The 15074-nt window shown below is 34.8% G+C and overlaps 1 protein-coding gene across 2 annotated transcripts in view; it reads right to left on the reverse strand.

The window, feature by feature from the left end:
• LOC111504542 (GTP-binding protein Di-Ras1) overlaps positions 1-15074 on the reverse strand; it is a 100474-nt gene that overhangs the window by 44685 nt on the left and 40715 nt on the right. For both annotated transcript variants that reach the window (XM_074176967.1, XM_074176968.1), the window contains one exon: positions 3022-3091. The gene's annotated coding sequence lies outside the window, so the exon portion shown is untranslated. The remainder of the gene's footprint in view (positions 1-3021; positions 3092-15074) is intronic.

Genomic DNA, 15074 nt, shown 5'->3' on the forward strand with positions numbered 1-15074 from the left:
ATATCTGGCGATGACCAGGAAAAATCTACGTTTAACATTAGGATTTCTGACTGGCCACTGTCAACTGAGCAAACACCTCCACAATATAGGGCTAGTGGATATACTTCTATGGAGGATGTGTGAACAGGAAGATGAGACTATCAGGCATGTCCTATGCGAGTGCCCGGAGTTATCGTCAATAAGAGAGTGTGTGTTCGGCGAGTCTTGGCCTACACTTGCCGATATAAAGGAGATGTCTCCCAGAGACCTGTCCACCTTCCTGAAAAAGACAGGATGGACGATGACCTAGGTGGACAACCCCTCGTGAAGATGTAGAATGGGTCACATGGGGCCCATTCTGTGCTGTGAGCTTACATTCACCCTCTCCACTCTACAGATACAGAACTGGGACGGACGCATTTCTTGCAGAACTATTCAGTTCCAAATGATAATTTCAGTAGAAGTAGTGGAAGTATTTGATATCAGCAGGACGTAGCTACATCGAATTTTGTTTGCTTACTAATAGCTGGATCTGTAACGACTTGAAAGTCCTGACCGTTCTATCGATTTGACAGCGCTTGACGCTTAATATTGCTATGAAACAAGGAACGACCTGTTTGAACATTGTTTCGAAATATTTCGTGTTTTTTTTGTTCACTTAGTCAAAACAATGTAATATTTTTTGATGAAATATTCACAGTAATGTAAAAGAAAATTAAGGAAGGAAGGTACGAAATTATAGTTGGAAAATATCTTTCCAGAATTGAAAATTGTGTTTCAGAATATTACTACATTTGAATAAAAAACATTTTTCAAAGTGACAATTTTTATGTATGGATGCCACGTATGGATTGCAAAAAATTACCTGATCAGAAGGAAAAAGAAATTTTAGAAATTGAGAGAATCCCAATGGAATCTCCCAACGAACCCATAAATTCTGAATTTGGAAAGTCCCTCGTATTCCCACGACACAGGATTACTTTTGGTGTAGTCGACAAATCAATGCTGATTATGCTGAATTATTCAATGTTCGAGAGTGGTGAAAGTAATTTGAATGGCTCGGGATTTACGTATTAATCCTCCAGGATTACAAAGAGGTGCTGGAATCGTTAATACAAACGAATAGAATAGGGAATTTCCCTGACCATAACAGAATTTCCAAACTGGAAGTTTGATTGATTATGATGATATTATTGTTTGATTTCATCGGCTCAGGAAAGAGCTTTTCCGAAGTGAAGTGTTTGCTGAAAATCATCATGGATTTGAAAGATCACTTACTGAAAAAAAATCACCTGTACATGATTCCATTTCCACGTTCTAATATAGAAGAAAAACGATTACGTTCTTTCATTTCATATTCATTTCCAACATTTTGTGTTACTGGCCGTCTATTGTATTGGATTCGTTAAGTTTCATCAAACAGATCTTGTCGAGCTCGAATTGTTAAGTTTAGGAATCTGTAATCGACCTATTGCTTTTCAATATATCTGTCAGAGATCTCATGTTTCGCTATTTGACACTGATTCAATTACTCTGTTCATTCCCATCCATTCCAATATGGAAGAAGTTCAAGACATTGAAAATTTTATGAAAACTGCGGTAGAAAGTACGTTGGTCAGACTAGATAAGCTAGTGAAACTCGTTTCATATCTGATTTCACAGTATGGCTCTATAACAATTGGAATGAAGGAACATTATTAGAGATAGTTGATAATTGGAAAAGGATGGTATGACAATTACGAACAAGGACAAAGAGCTTGTTTCAGAAAACTAATTAATAATTCTTCATCAAACCACTATTTTACGGGTGTTTTTCGCAAATTTTCAGTCAAAAAGTAAATTATGTATGAGTGAAAGTGAAAGTGAGTGTTTTCCCTGTTAGATATTGAGAGTCTGAAAATTAAAGTTTAGAAGTTAGTACAGGTCATCTTCTGGTCTGTGAGATTGTAAGTTTGAGAGAGTGTTTTGGTATTTAGTAGATTTATTTTTCACATATAGTCAGTGGGCATACTTGAAGACTGGATATAAATCAAATCATCTAAAGATCTGGAGGAACAAGTAATTCTTGGTATTAGCCAGGGGAAGTAGTTGTTTTCTGATAGGTATCAGTCCATTAACCTACAGTGTAGGGAGTTGAGTCTCACCTGAACGAATTGTTCCTTTAGAAAATTAGATTAAGTTTTGATGAATTGAGTAAAACAGTGTTTTATAATTTTAATTCCCCACGAACTGATTTCAATAGTATAACCTATTCGTACTTTTAGAACTTCAACGGTATCAGCACAAGTATCATCCGATTTCGAAGAGAAGCGATATCACTCAACAACCACTAACTACTTATAAGAGTCCGCAAAAAAGAAATACAGGTATTTCTAACAAATCACATTTGACTTACTAAAAAAATAACCACAAGTACTTTTGTTGACTTTCAAGGTTGTAATCGAAATGTAATGAACATGTAGCCAGGGAAAGAAAGTTTTTGGCTTTCTACTACTCCATCTTCATACAAAAAGAAGGATGAGGGAGTCTTCCAAAGAAAGGAAGGAAGTAACTCTATACATGGATGTGTAGATCATGCAAAGAAGTAACTTTCAGACACAAACTGAAAGAAAGTCCTCCTGAAACAGCTACTTTCATATAAACATTGAATTATACGAAAGAAAAAATTCTTTCGAAACAAATACTTCTATATGAACACTGAATTATACATAAGATACTTTTCTCTATTCAGTTCGTATTTCAAACATTCGTTGTGGAATAAAAATCAAATATCATTCACATGAGTTCCACTTTAAATGAATGGTAACAAATTGCACTTACATAGAACACTGCCATCCTCACTGGTACCAGTACCAAATTGGATAACATTATAGAAAATACAAACACTTCATTCATGAATAACGATTTTTTAATGTCACGGAATAAGCTTGATCTGCTTATGTCATCGATGACATCGATGACATAGAAACTTTCCGTGAAAGAAGTTGATACAGATCTGATATTCACAGTTTAATTTCTAAAACGTTGTATGAGTGCACTCACCAAAAAGTTGAAACACTTCTTTTCATATATTCAGGAAAACAGCTGACATCTACTAGATCCTATGCAGTACCTGGAACCAAAAAAACCATAAAAGTATACAAGATGTTTATTGAACATGCGGCCAAAAATTAAAGAACTACTTCTTGGACTATTCTAAGGATATTTTGTCCTTTAATGATTTTTGATAAGGCGCTTATGGTTTCGAAGGCAAAAAATAATTTAAAAAATAACATTTTTGGTAATTTAAAAATTGTATATTTCCTGTATATCCATCTTGAAAATCTCTTGAAACATCCTGGTTAACTGACGAAAAGGTGAAACCAGACTAATGAAAAAGATTCTCCCTCTCATAAATGATTCAAAACGCTTTATCGTGTCTTTTTTCTTTCAATTAAACTCCAGAATCATTTCGCGAGTCTTTAAGAGGACAATAACTCTTTAGGCACATCCACAAGTTAATTATGAGCTTTAAACTGAGATTGAAAAGTCATTCCCTGATATTATTTCATTTCTTGTTATTTGAAATCTAGGGTTGATGAGATAGAGTTGAAGAGGAAATAAATCTTATCGGAAGTAGTCCACACGACAATGAAATCAGGAATAATAATGAGAAGTTTGTTCAAATTACGCGGACTAATAACATTCAATTAACGTTTTTTGATTTTTTATGTTAGTACGCTTATTTTGAAAATATGTTCATAGTTCCAGATGTTTCTCATGTTTAGTTTGTTGGTGAGAGGCATGGAAGTTACAAGTGTTTTGCGTGTTTGGCGATTTTCTGATATCGAACAAATTGGATGGATCAAACAATTTGCATCAAATTTTGTGAAAAAAATTGAATTGAATGCTCAAAAACACTCGAAATGTTGACAGTGGCATACGGTGATTTCAATTTGAGTTAGAAAAATGTTTTCTGTGTGAGGCTTTTATATCTATTTCAATTCTATTACTAATATTTGGAATACTAAAGGTAATTACAAGATATTGTAATAAGACGTATATTGGACATTCATCTCGCAATTCAAATAGCCGTATCATATTCCATAAAAGTAATGTCAGGAAAAACATACATTTTGAATGATTTTTTTTGTAAATTATATTAAAATTATACGTACTGAAGTTGATTGCCCAGAAAGAAACATTTTCAAATGATAAGAATGTTGATTAAATAACAGAACTAACTTGACTGATCTTTGTCAAATATACACGTATGTTCTGAAATATCGAAAGAGAGAAAACAAATTGAAAGGGGTATATTTAGAAAGATATATTTCTGAGAAAGAAAGAATTTGGCTTCCTGATTCTCCATCTCTATGTGATAGAATGTGGGAATCTTCCAGAGAAAGAAAACAAGCAATCTATTCCAAAATGAACTCTCCACAAAGATGCGTAAGAGTTGATCATGCAAAAAAGTAACTGGAAGGAAAAGCCTTCTCAAAACAATTACTTTCATTTAAACATTGAATTTATACGTAAGAAAAATACTATCAGAACAAATATTTTTATATAAATATTGAATTATACAAAAACACTCTTTACAAACATCCGTCATAGAATATCATTCACAGGATTTCTACATAACATATATTCTCACATTATTTTGCATAGAGATGAAAGTATAAAATACCAAAACCATTCTTTCTTGAAAAATTTCCCATGTTGATTATCATCATTATCATTCAGTCAAATCAGAAACACTTAATGTTTTTCTTACTCAATGAGTAGTCATCAAACTTCCTCAGTTGTCCTGAGGAAGGCATCAAACGTTTTCGAAAGTTTGACAAAAATAAAAAAGTTTTCTATAACCAGACTTTAGGTATCATTGACTGCAACCTCCAGAAATTATTATAATTATATATTGAATCCCGAAATAAACGTCTTCCAGATGACGGCTTTTTGAATTCCTGAAATCTTGGCTTGAATATGTACAACTTGAAGTTACTTTGGAATACCATACTCTTTTTGACATTTATCAGCAGAAATATGGATTTCGAAAATAAAGTAAAATATTATTCACATCCGCTTGTAGAGAATAATCTGATATGTGACATATTTATGATGTTCAATATATGTAGTGTTCGCCGAAAACAGGTACATTGTGTGTCAAAAAATAAGTTTTGACTTATTTTTTACAGATATTTTCGGACACTTGAAAGCATGTTTTTTCATACGAACCCCGTCAAACTTGCGAAAAAAAAATGTTTACACCTTTATTTGGCCACCGTATGTTCGAAACCATTTGCTGAAAAAAATCAGAGATACAAGTACGACAGACTTTTCAAGTTCTACGATGCTATTGCAAGAACTATTCAGTTGTGTATCATTCTAATTCTCCTGAAATCACCATACTCCGTTTCACAATTCCCTGATGTGATAATCAAACCAGAACTTGCAGAACATTAATCCTTATTACATATTGCATCGTAATATCCCATTTACCGCTTCGAATTTTCCATCGAAAACCTCTTTGATTCTTTTAAAACTCGTCACTCGCATTCATTCAATAGATAGAATATAATTTATGGTAATTACCATAAATAAAATTCTTACGAAAAGTACGAAACTGAAAGAAAACATTTGTGGTGATAAGATAGAAAATCCAGAAACGAAAAGGTCTCTTTAATCAGCTGCAGTGTAGCCCAATCACAGACTCGAAAACTGAAGCTACCGCCACACTACAAGAAGAATTAGCAACGCAGATTGAAGGAATGACGTCACAGATACCCAGACCAATGATATCAAGACCTTACACGTTACTGAAGGCGTGTACGGAGTAGCAATACACTGCCAAACTTTAAACGGGTTTTTCTCGAAAACTTGTTTTCGTACAATATGTACTCTTTTTCAGCGAACACTACATATATGAAATATTTCATGTACCTTTAGGTATATTATCTGCAAATTATTTCTGCCATCGTCTAATTACGAATGTAATTGTTTATCTCTCATGTGGCTGATATTTTGAAAATACAATGTTTACCGGCCGTATTTTCATAAATACATATCCATAGTGCTTCACTTGCACCTGACCCACCTTGTTCTTCACTCTACTAATGGAATTATTCATTGAATTTATAATGATATCACAACAATACCATATTCATTAAATATGCCTATATTCGCAATATTGACGTTATTATAATGATGATGTTATTGTAATATCTCCTGCACTCTCAATCAAATTGAACGGAAATGGTCGGTTTGAAATAGATTTTGTTTGTACAGCATATTCAATTAATTCGTGTTCGCATTTTTGGTGGTTCGTACAAAACAAACAACGAATTTTTTGTACATTTCTCTGCTCGATAACCAACTCTATTATCTCTCTAGCAACCGCTGCGTGAAACGAATTTTTAAAATTAGTTTTGAACTGAATAAATAGGTTTTCATTGAAGTGTCAAACTGATAAATTGATGAAATTGTGAATTTCAGTGTCAGCTTCAACCAGAGAATACAGGGTGGGTCAAATTGGATATGTTTGTGTCTGAGAGTCGAGTTTTATGACAAACTCAATGGTGAAAACCACATATCGATATTTATCATCGTTTCTGAGTTACAACATGTTTTTCGAAAATATGCATTTTCGAAAAGTTGGTGTAACTGTGTAAAAACTTATTTTTTAGAATGAGATAACAATAATTATTGGTGGAAAACTTTTTTTAATGAGACACCCTGTATATTCCTGCATATTTCAATAGATGTAGCACACTTGATGTTTTGATAGTTATCAATAAAGGGCAAACATTGAATTTCCGTATTCAACGATCAACAAGAGGTTAACCACCCACGATTGTTAAACCCTCTTTCATAAAGCCAATAATTATTATTCATATTTAAAAATTTTACCTGTAATCCGAAAATTTAGATTATGGTTTCTCGAATTCTACCTGTTATCTCATTCACCATTAACCAATTAATTGAGGTAACTAATACTGTTGTATATGAGAATCTTAGACCACAGTGCATACTATTACTATCGATGAAGCTACGGTGTTAGCAAAACGAGTCTAGAATAAAAATTCTAGTTGTGAAAATTGCTCAGTTATCATCACGGCTAGACTTCATCTTTTTGTAGACAGTCTCTGAATTATCTTTTTTTAAATAACTTATCCACTATGTTTGAAGGACACGTGACTACTCTATAGCATTTTTTCTAGTTAGGAATCCTTGAGGTTTTTAGTTATAAAAAACGCCTGTAAGTGCTTAATGTTGACGTTTGGAAACAATTCTTGTTCAATTCATCAACACGATAGCTGTTTCTGCGGGTCAAATTTTATGATAAACTCAATGGAGAAAACTGCATATCGATATCTATTATCTTTTCAGAGTTGTAGCTTGTTTTTCGAAAATATGCATTTTTGAAAAGTCGCTGTAACTTCTTTCCTGTCAAAAATTTCTTGTTTATATGAAAACATTCCAAAAGCACTTTTATATGTTGAATTCAATAGTGTAAAAAACTTATTTTTTCAAATGGGATATTAATAGTTATTCATGGAAAATTATTTTATTTATGAGACATTCCTGCATATTTCAGTAGAGCTTGTCTTTGAAATACAGAGCTCGAATGCTCGACTTGGCTCAAGACCTTTCAGCTCAGCTCTGGGCTCTAGCCGAAAACAATACAAAATAAGTTTTGTACTGCTACTAATCCGTTTCTGTTACGTGTGGAAAAGTGTCTACAGAAAAGTGTCTAGATATATGAGTCTTTTGCTTCTTACAATCAGCTCCAAATTAAAAAAATATTGTAAGTCAAGTTGCCAAACGACGTTAGTTTCCGCAAGATCCTGATAGAGCTTGTGCTTCCTCGAGAAAACCTGCAGAAAATATCATTTCTACAATTTGATAAGTAGCTGGTCATATTATCTTGTGCATTTAGCTCGTTCTTATTCAATCGATATTAACTAATATTAGCCGTCACATTAACAATATTGATAGTCAGTGGATTTTTTAAATTTCTTCCTGACTTTTCGCTGACGCGAGTGGCTACCTTCCTCAGAGGTTTATATATCTTGAGTTAATATCTGCGATGACTCAGGATGTAAAAATCTCTGAGGAAGCTAGCTACCCGCGCTAGCAAAACGTCAACGAAAAATTCCAAAAATTAACGGCCTCCAAACCCAGAAATTAGTGATACTGAAACCCTCGGCCACTGAAGACTGGCTATAAATCAAATCATCTGAAGGAACAATTCGTTGGGACGATGACAAACCTGTTGTTTGTTGTCCACTAACTATATGTGAAGAGCTTTTTTTTCTCATACGAGGAATTGGGTGAAATTTCGGATATACGGTTGGTTACCTCGTTCACAGGCAGATGGAGCGATAACAAACTTGTTGTTTGTTATCCGTTTCAGCCTAGTTCGAGGAATGATACTCTGAAGGAATTTGATTTTCAGTTATCGGAAATCATCGACTTTATGTTCATGTTAGACACTACCTTGCACTGACGAGTGGCCACACAGCCCGAAACCGATCTGCAAGTGTGTTTTCATAATTGAAAATCTATTGCGGCATTTGTATCGCCAACAGCATATGCAGAAATAACTTCAGTAAAGAATCATGCATTGACACATGTCGGATAAAATTCAAAGCCCTTCGTGGTATTAGCCAGGGGAGTAGTTGTTTTCTGATAGGTGTCAGTCTATTAACATACAGTGTAGGGAGTTGAGACTGGAGTGAATGAATTGTTCCTTCAGATGATTTCATTTTTAAAAAGTGTATCTACTTCATAACCACTGTTTCATTCCAGGTTAATTTATACAACACATTTATCATTGTTTAGAAGTAACATTTCACAAAGAATAACTTGTTATTTCAGTCCATTCAATCGAATTGTTTTCTCAGCAGGGGATCACTAATGGAAAATCCCGGGAAATGTAATTGGAAATCTAGGCTCAAATAGTTCGAAATAAGAAGAAAGCATCTTGTGTCCACACTTCGCAAAACGATGATAAAAAGATCGTTCATTTGGTGTCGTATACAGTATCCTCTTTAAGAAATTATTCTCCAGTAATATTTCAGAGGTAAAAGGTAACGTTGGGGCAGGGAAAGACCGTTAGTACTACCTGTACCAGGTTGTTATCTCAAAAACTCATCATCAGCTTCAAAAAATGTCATATAGAAAATTGAGGTATATTGAAAAATCACCATAGATCATGTCTTCGTATTTATTCCTCCAAATTGATCATTTCGAAAAAAAAATTAAATCATCTAAAGGAAAAATTTGTTCAGGTCAGTATCAACTCCCTACACTGTAGGTTAATGGACTGACACCTATTGGAAAACAACTACTCTCCTGGCTAATACCACAAAGGGCGTTGGAAGGGCAAGGTATTGTCTATCATCAACATTAACATTAAATTGATGATAGGATATAATCCAACTCCCTTCGTGGTATTAGCTAGGGGAGTAGTTGTTTTCTGATAGGTGGTAGTCCATTAACCTACAGTGTGGGAAATTGAGACTAGCCTGAACCAATTGTTTCTATAGTCAGTCTTCAAGTATGCCCGACTATATTTGAAGAAGAAAAATGAGGTAGGTACTTTTTGATTGATATATGATATGATATATTTATCAAACATAACTATATTAATATGTGGAAGGAAGCAATGAAGCCGAATTATGTTGAAGAATAGAAATTAGGTCACTAGTATTGATCATGTGACAAGCCGAATATTTTCTAGATCTCTTGCCAGAAACATAACTATATAAGATTTTTTTTTTCATTTACAATCAGCTGCATAAACCTGATGATTATTTGCGGCGGAGTATGTCTATTTCAAATTATCAGGTAGTAGTTACAATTTCATAATAAAGTTCAAATCAGTTGAAAAGCAAATAATTTTTTTCACTTGATGTTTTCCTAGAACTTCTTTCAAGTTTTGAGGTATATTGTAGTTGTTTATTTCTATTTGGAACATCGGATATTCCGTCATTATATTTTTCATTGTAGGTGGCAGCTCACAAATTTGACACTTTGGTTCCTCTCCTCGAGACATCAGGTACTCATGGGTGAGCCTGGTCGAGTTACAACCACTTGTTCTCTTCTTGTCAGAGTTCCATGATCTCACGGTCATATCACTGGTCTGATTCCTTTGAGTTTGGACTGTCTATTTTGCCATTTTTTATTCCAGATATCCATCAGCAAAATTTCATATATGGTTTCAGTTATGTTATCGTGCAAATAAAAATGATATTTCCTATATGGTACCACTTTATTGTATCTCCAACAACGGTAAGTACTCGACTGCGTTTTTAGAGCAAGTCTACATGAAAAACATTCGTGTACAAAAAGATCTTAATATACAGGACAGGAAACTAACAACTATGTTTTATTATTAATATATGCCAGTTTCAAATCTGTGTAGGGAGGGGGCTGTGAAGCTTTCTGGTTCGGGTTTATTATCGTCTACCGTGCGCTTTAGTTAGCTGTTTCGTTACCTCCTATTCATATATGGGAGGGGACCCAAAGTAAGACAACTTGCTTATTCAAAATTTTCGAATTATAAAGTTATTCTTTGATAATTTTACCAATTAGATGCCCCACATAAATTTGTTTGTGGACTACTGAGCGAGTCTGAGAGTATTACAAATTTGTCTGCTTCATCTGATTTTGCATAGTGAAATGCTTGGAGAATGGCACAAAGTTCCTCTGTGAGAGTTGTCACTGTTTTTGGAAGTTTGAAGTTTAGCTTTATTTGATCAATTACTACTGCGGGGCCTATTCCTAGATCAGTTTTTGAGGAATCTGTGTACATTTCTTTATAGTCCTTAAACTTAATGAGCAGTTGTCTGAAGTTCTGGATAATGACGTTGGTATTTGTGGAATATTTATTAAACTGACATAGTTGGTAGTTGAATATGGTTAGATTTATGAGCCATGGGGTTGGGGAACTAATATTTGTGGGATACATAGAAGGAAATTTATGGATTTGCACTGAATCAAGATATCGACTGATATGATGTATTATAAATTATTTCTTCAACTTCGATTCATACTTTTGGATAAAATAAAAAATATTTTTTTTATAAATTGTTTCTGAATCTTTTTTAATATTGATGCTACAAATTTTAACGTATTCCATTTTTAGTGTGATATTGTCAACATACAATAATCTTTCGAGAAAAATATTATTCAATTTCCATAATATAAAGAAGTGTCTCACAATAAATTAAAGTGAATTGAGCCGATGAGCGATAAGTGCTATTGCACTTGCTTTGCCATACAATACCTAAAAATACGGATGAAAATAACATACATACACAAGTACTAAACAATAGAAAAAGTACTTATGATGCACTGTTTGGAACCTTTGGTGCAGTAATGAATATTACTGGAGTTTTTTCTCAACACCAAATCGTTATTTTTAACACCTCGACACGTGTTTCGATCACCAAGTGATCATCTTCAAAGAGGAAGATTAAAACTAGGAACTAATACGAGCTTACCCTATTTATGCTATAAAGGTAACCCATACAGGTAAACCATCCAGGCGTACCAACCATACAGGTATACCAACCTGAATTAATTTTACAATTTTGCCTTATCTATTATTTTACAATATATGTTTATATAAAACAATTTTCAGCTATATAAAAATTAATTTCACAATATTGCGTATCCAAATTTATTTTTGCAATGTGTTCTTATGTAGTGATCAGTAAACTCAACAACATTATTTCATTTTATTTTAACAAGCTATATAGTATGCTCTTTGGTATAGGTCCGTCATCGTTATTCATAATATCATTGTGTTTACTTATTTCTACACTCTCATAGGCATCTAGTGCCTGTTGCTGTTAACTTGTCTAACTAATCTTAATGAACTGAAGTCTATGGAATGGTTTTGTTGCAAAATATGATGGGCGACTGCTGATTTTTCGGGTCTTCCATATTTTAAGTGTGCTATGTGTTCCTTATATCTTACTTCAATAAATATTTTTGTCTGTCCATAATATTTTGCATCGCAGTCCTTACATTCAATTTCGTAAATTCCAGATTTTTCCGAATTCTCGACTTTGTCTTTTGGACTTCCCAAAAGGCTCTGTAGTGTATGACTTGTTTTCAAAACTACCTTCATACCTAGTTCCTTGAAAATATTTCCAAAGTTACTCGTATATTGATGGTATGGAACTGAGATGTATTTATCTTGGTTTTTGTCCTTTCTGAATGTCGAGATTTTGTTCATTCTTAACCTGAACTTCTTCTAATGTCTTGTATTGATTTTTCATTCCAGGTAAGGATTATTTATTCTATAGAAAGTTTTTATAAACACTTTCGAAAGATAGTAACAACTACGTAATTGGATTTGAATGGCGTGTTCGATTCAAAATATTGTTACTGCAGTAGTTATTAGACCAACACTTCCAGCAAAATATCTATTTTCTGAAACAAAACGAAGTTACTACATTTTAGCTATTATTGATCAATTAGTGGATTACTGAAACAAAACCACAGGGCGAAAGAAAAAGGTTAGTTTATATCTCAATTACTTCTTATTACCGCCTTTTTCAGTCCCTTGACTCACTATCTTCCACCCTTACTGGTTCTGTAATTGACCAGACCCTATCCGTGTTCTTTATAGCGTCTCAACAACAATTGGGTGTATCATAATCCGAACATAATCCAATATATTCATAAAATATTGAGTGGCTATGAAAATAAACGGGCTGATGCAAATTACTCCTGGTTGAATTTATTATCGAATATAAAAAATGCTTCATACTCAACAAGAGGAATAACTTTGAAACGTACATAGAACAGTGAAAGATAAGTCTGAAAGATGCTTTTGTAAAATTTTCAATTTTTTTTCATGAAATTTCAATGTAGAAATTGATATAGGACCTATTTTGTTCCTAACAACGAATAGAGAAAAGTCTAATTTCATTTATAACCCCGAAACTACTCTTACCTAAAGAGTTCTATGAAAATTGTCGAAACCCTTTTTTCATGTCTGTTATACTTCTGGGTAGAATACAAAACAATAAGGAAGAAAGTTGGTTTCCGGGTTTTGCCGTGGTCTTCTTTGGTTACAATCTCCAAACGTTTCAACTGCAACTGCGGCAGTCATCTTCAGTCGAGAGGTCGAAGTACTCTTTTTGACGTATCAACTGAGATTCAGCTTATTTCTCTAGAGGATGTACGAGGCTGTTTGCTTATAACATAAATACATAATTGCGTGAATGCATACATCTCATACTATTGAGATGGTCCTTTTCACCAGGAAAATAAGTTTATCGAGCTTAAAACCTCCCGAAATCTTCAAAAGCAAACTAAATTTCTCTGAAGAGGTGAAATACATTGGTACTATCCTCGACAGGAAGCTAACATTGAACTGTCACCTACAGAGTAAAGTAAAAAGAGCATATGTGGCTTATGAGCAATGTCGGATAACAGTGGAACGCGCATGGGGTCTTTCACCTTGATCTACACTGCAATAATAAGACTTATGTTAACGTACGGAGCCGAAAGTTCTACAAGCAACGGCCATCCAAAAATTATATCAAATACAGTGGATGGCTTGTTTGAACATCAAGGGAGCCATGAGAACAGCACCAACCACGGTAATGGAATTAATTACGGGTCTGACCCCTCTGGACCTGTACTTTGAGGAGGTTGCGTTAATGGTCATGGTACGATTGCGCACGGCTGGTGTTAACCTCGAAGTAGGAATGGGTCAATTGAGGCTGGGCCTACGGCCCAGCGCTTGCTGCCAACCTCTGCTGCAGGCAACCAGAGATGCAATTGAACCCAGGTTTGTGTTTAATAAACCTTACAAAATACAAATAAAACAGAACACAGAGCCAGATGCTACAAATGCAATACGCATATACACAGACGGCTCAAAAACCAAAGAAGACTCAGAATGTAGAGTGTACTCCAGATCACTGAGCCTAAGGATTAAGTGGGGAATGGGAAGAATACCAGCGTGGACCAAAGAGAACTGACTGGTATCTCAATCGCCACCAAAGAAATAACCAGGAAAGGAATTTCTGGCAAAAACATAACGCTCTACACTGACAGTAGACAAGCAATATTAGCCTTGACGTGTAACCTCAGGGCTAGTGTCACCAAGATTTAGCCAAAGCCTCGGTAGATAATAACATTATCCTGAGGTGGGTTAAATGGCACGACAGGAGTAAAGGTAATAGCATTGCCGATTCTTTAGCCAAGGAAGTGACTGGACTAAGAATTTTAGGACCCTAAGGTCCTGATGACTTCGACAATTGCGGAACCAGCCAAATGTTACACCCATGCTCAAAGTCTAAAGAGATAGGATGGAATCAAAGGATGCAATCTTGCCAGGATCACCTTGGGCGACCCTGTGAATCTGACGCCGAAGAAATATCTGGCGATGACCAGGAAAAATCTACGCTTAACAGTACGATTTCTGACTGGACAGGACAGGAAGATGAGCCTGTTAGGAATGTCCTATGCGAGTGCCCGGAGTTATCGTCACTAAGAGAGTGTGTGTTCGGCGAGTCTTGGCCCATACCTGCCGATATGAAGGAGATGTCTACCAGTGACCTGTCTACCTTCCTGGAAAGAACAGGATGGACGACGACCTAGGAGAACAACTCCTCGGGAGGATCTACAATGGGTCACATGTGGCCTAAGTGTTGTGGGTTTACACTCACCCTCCCTACTCTACAGATACAGATACTGTTGATTGAAATGACGCTGTTCAAAATTCCCATCACACTCTGTATACATTTTCCGAGATGTGAATTTGATAAACGGAATGTTATGTTTATACAACGTCTAAAATTAGATTTATCGCTCTAAAAGAGACATATTGTGGAAATGTCATTATGTCTATTCATATCAAATGAAAAAAACAGACCTTTATTTCATAAATAGATAAAAAAATCTACTGAAGTAAGTCGTCCGCATATCCCAGTACTTTATTTCCATAATGTTACAGAAGGGGTTACTCGTTCATAATAGTGGGGATAAAAACCCCTTTTTGAGGGAAGTCGTTTTTCACCTCTGCCACTGCTGTTTACGCCATAATGCAGTCTATCTACCTAATGTTTGTATCGTCTCTTCTCCGA

The sequence above is a fragment of the Leptinotarsa decemlineata genome, unplaced genomic scaffold (genome assembly GCF_025532065.1).
Source record: "Leptinotarsa decemlineata unplaced genomic scaffold, Ldec_3_MD MMD2_tig00002082_RagTag_RagTag, whole genome shotgun sequence".
NCBI classification, from domain to species: domain Eukaryota; kingdom Metazoa; phylum Arthropoda; class Insecta; order Coleoptera; family Chrysomelidae; genus Leptinotarsa; species Leptinotarsa decemlineata.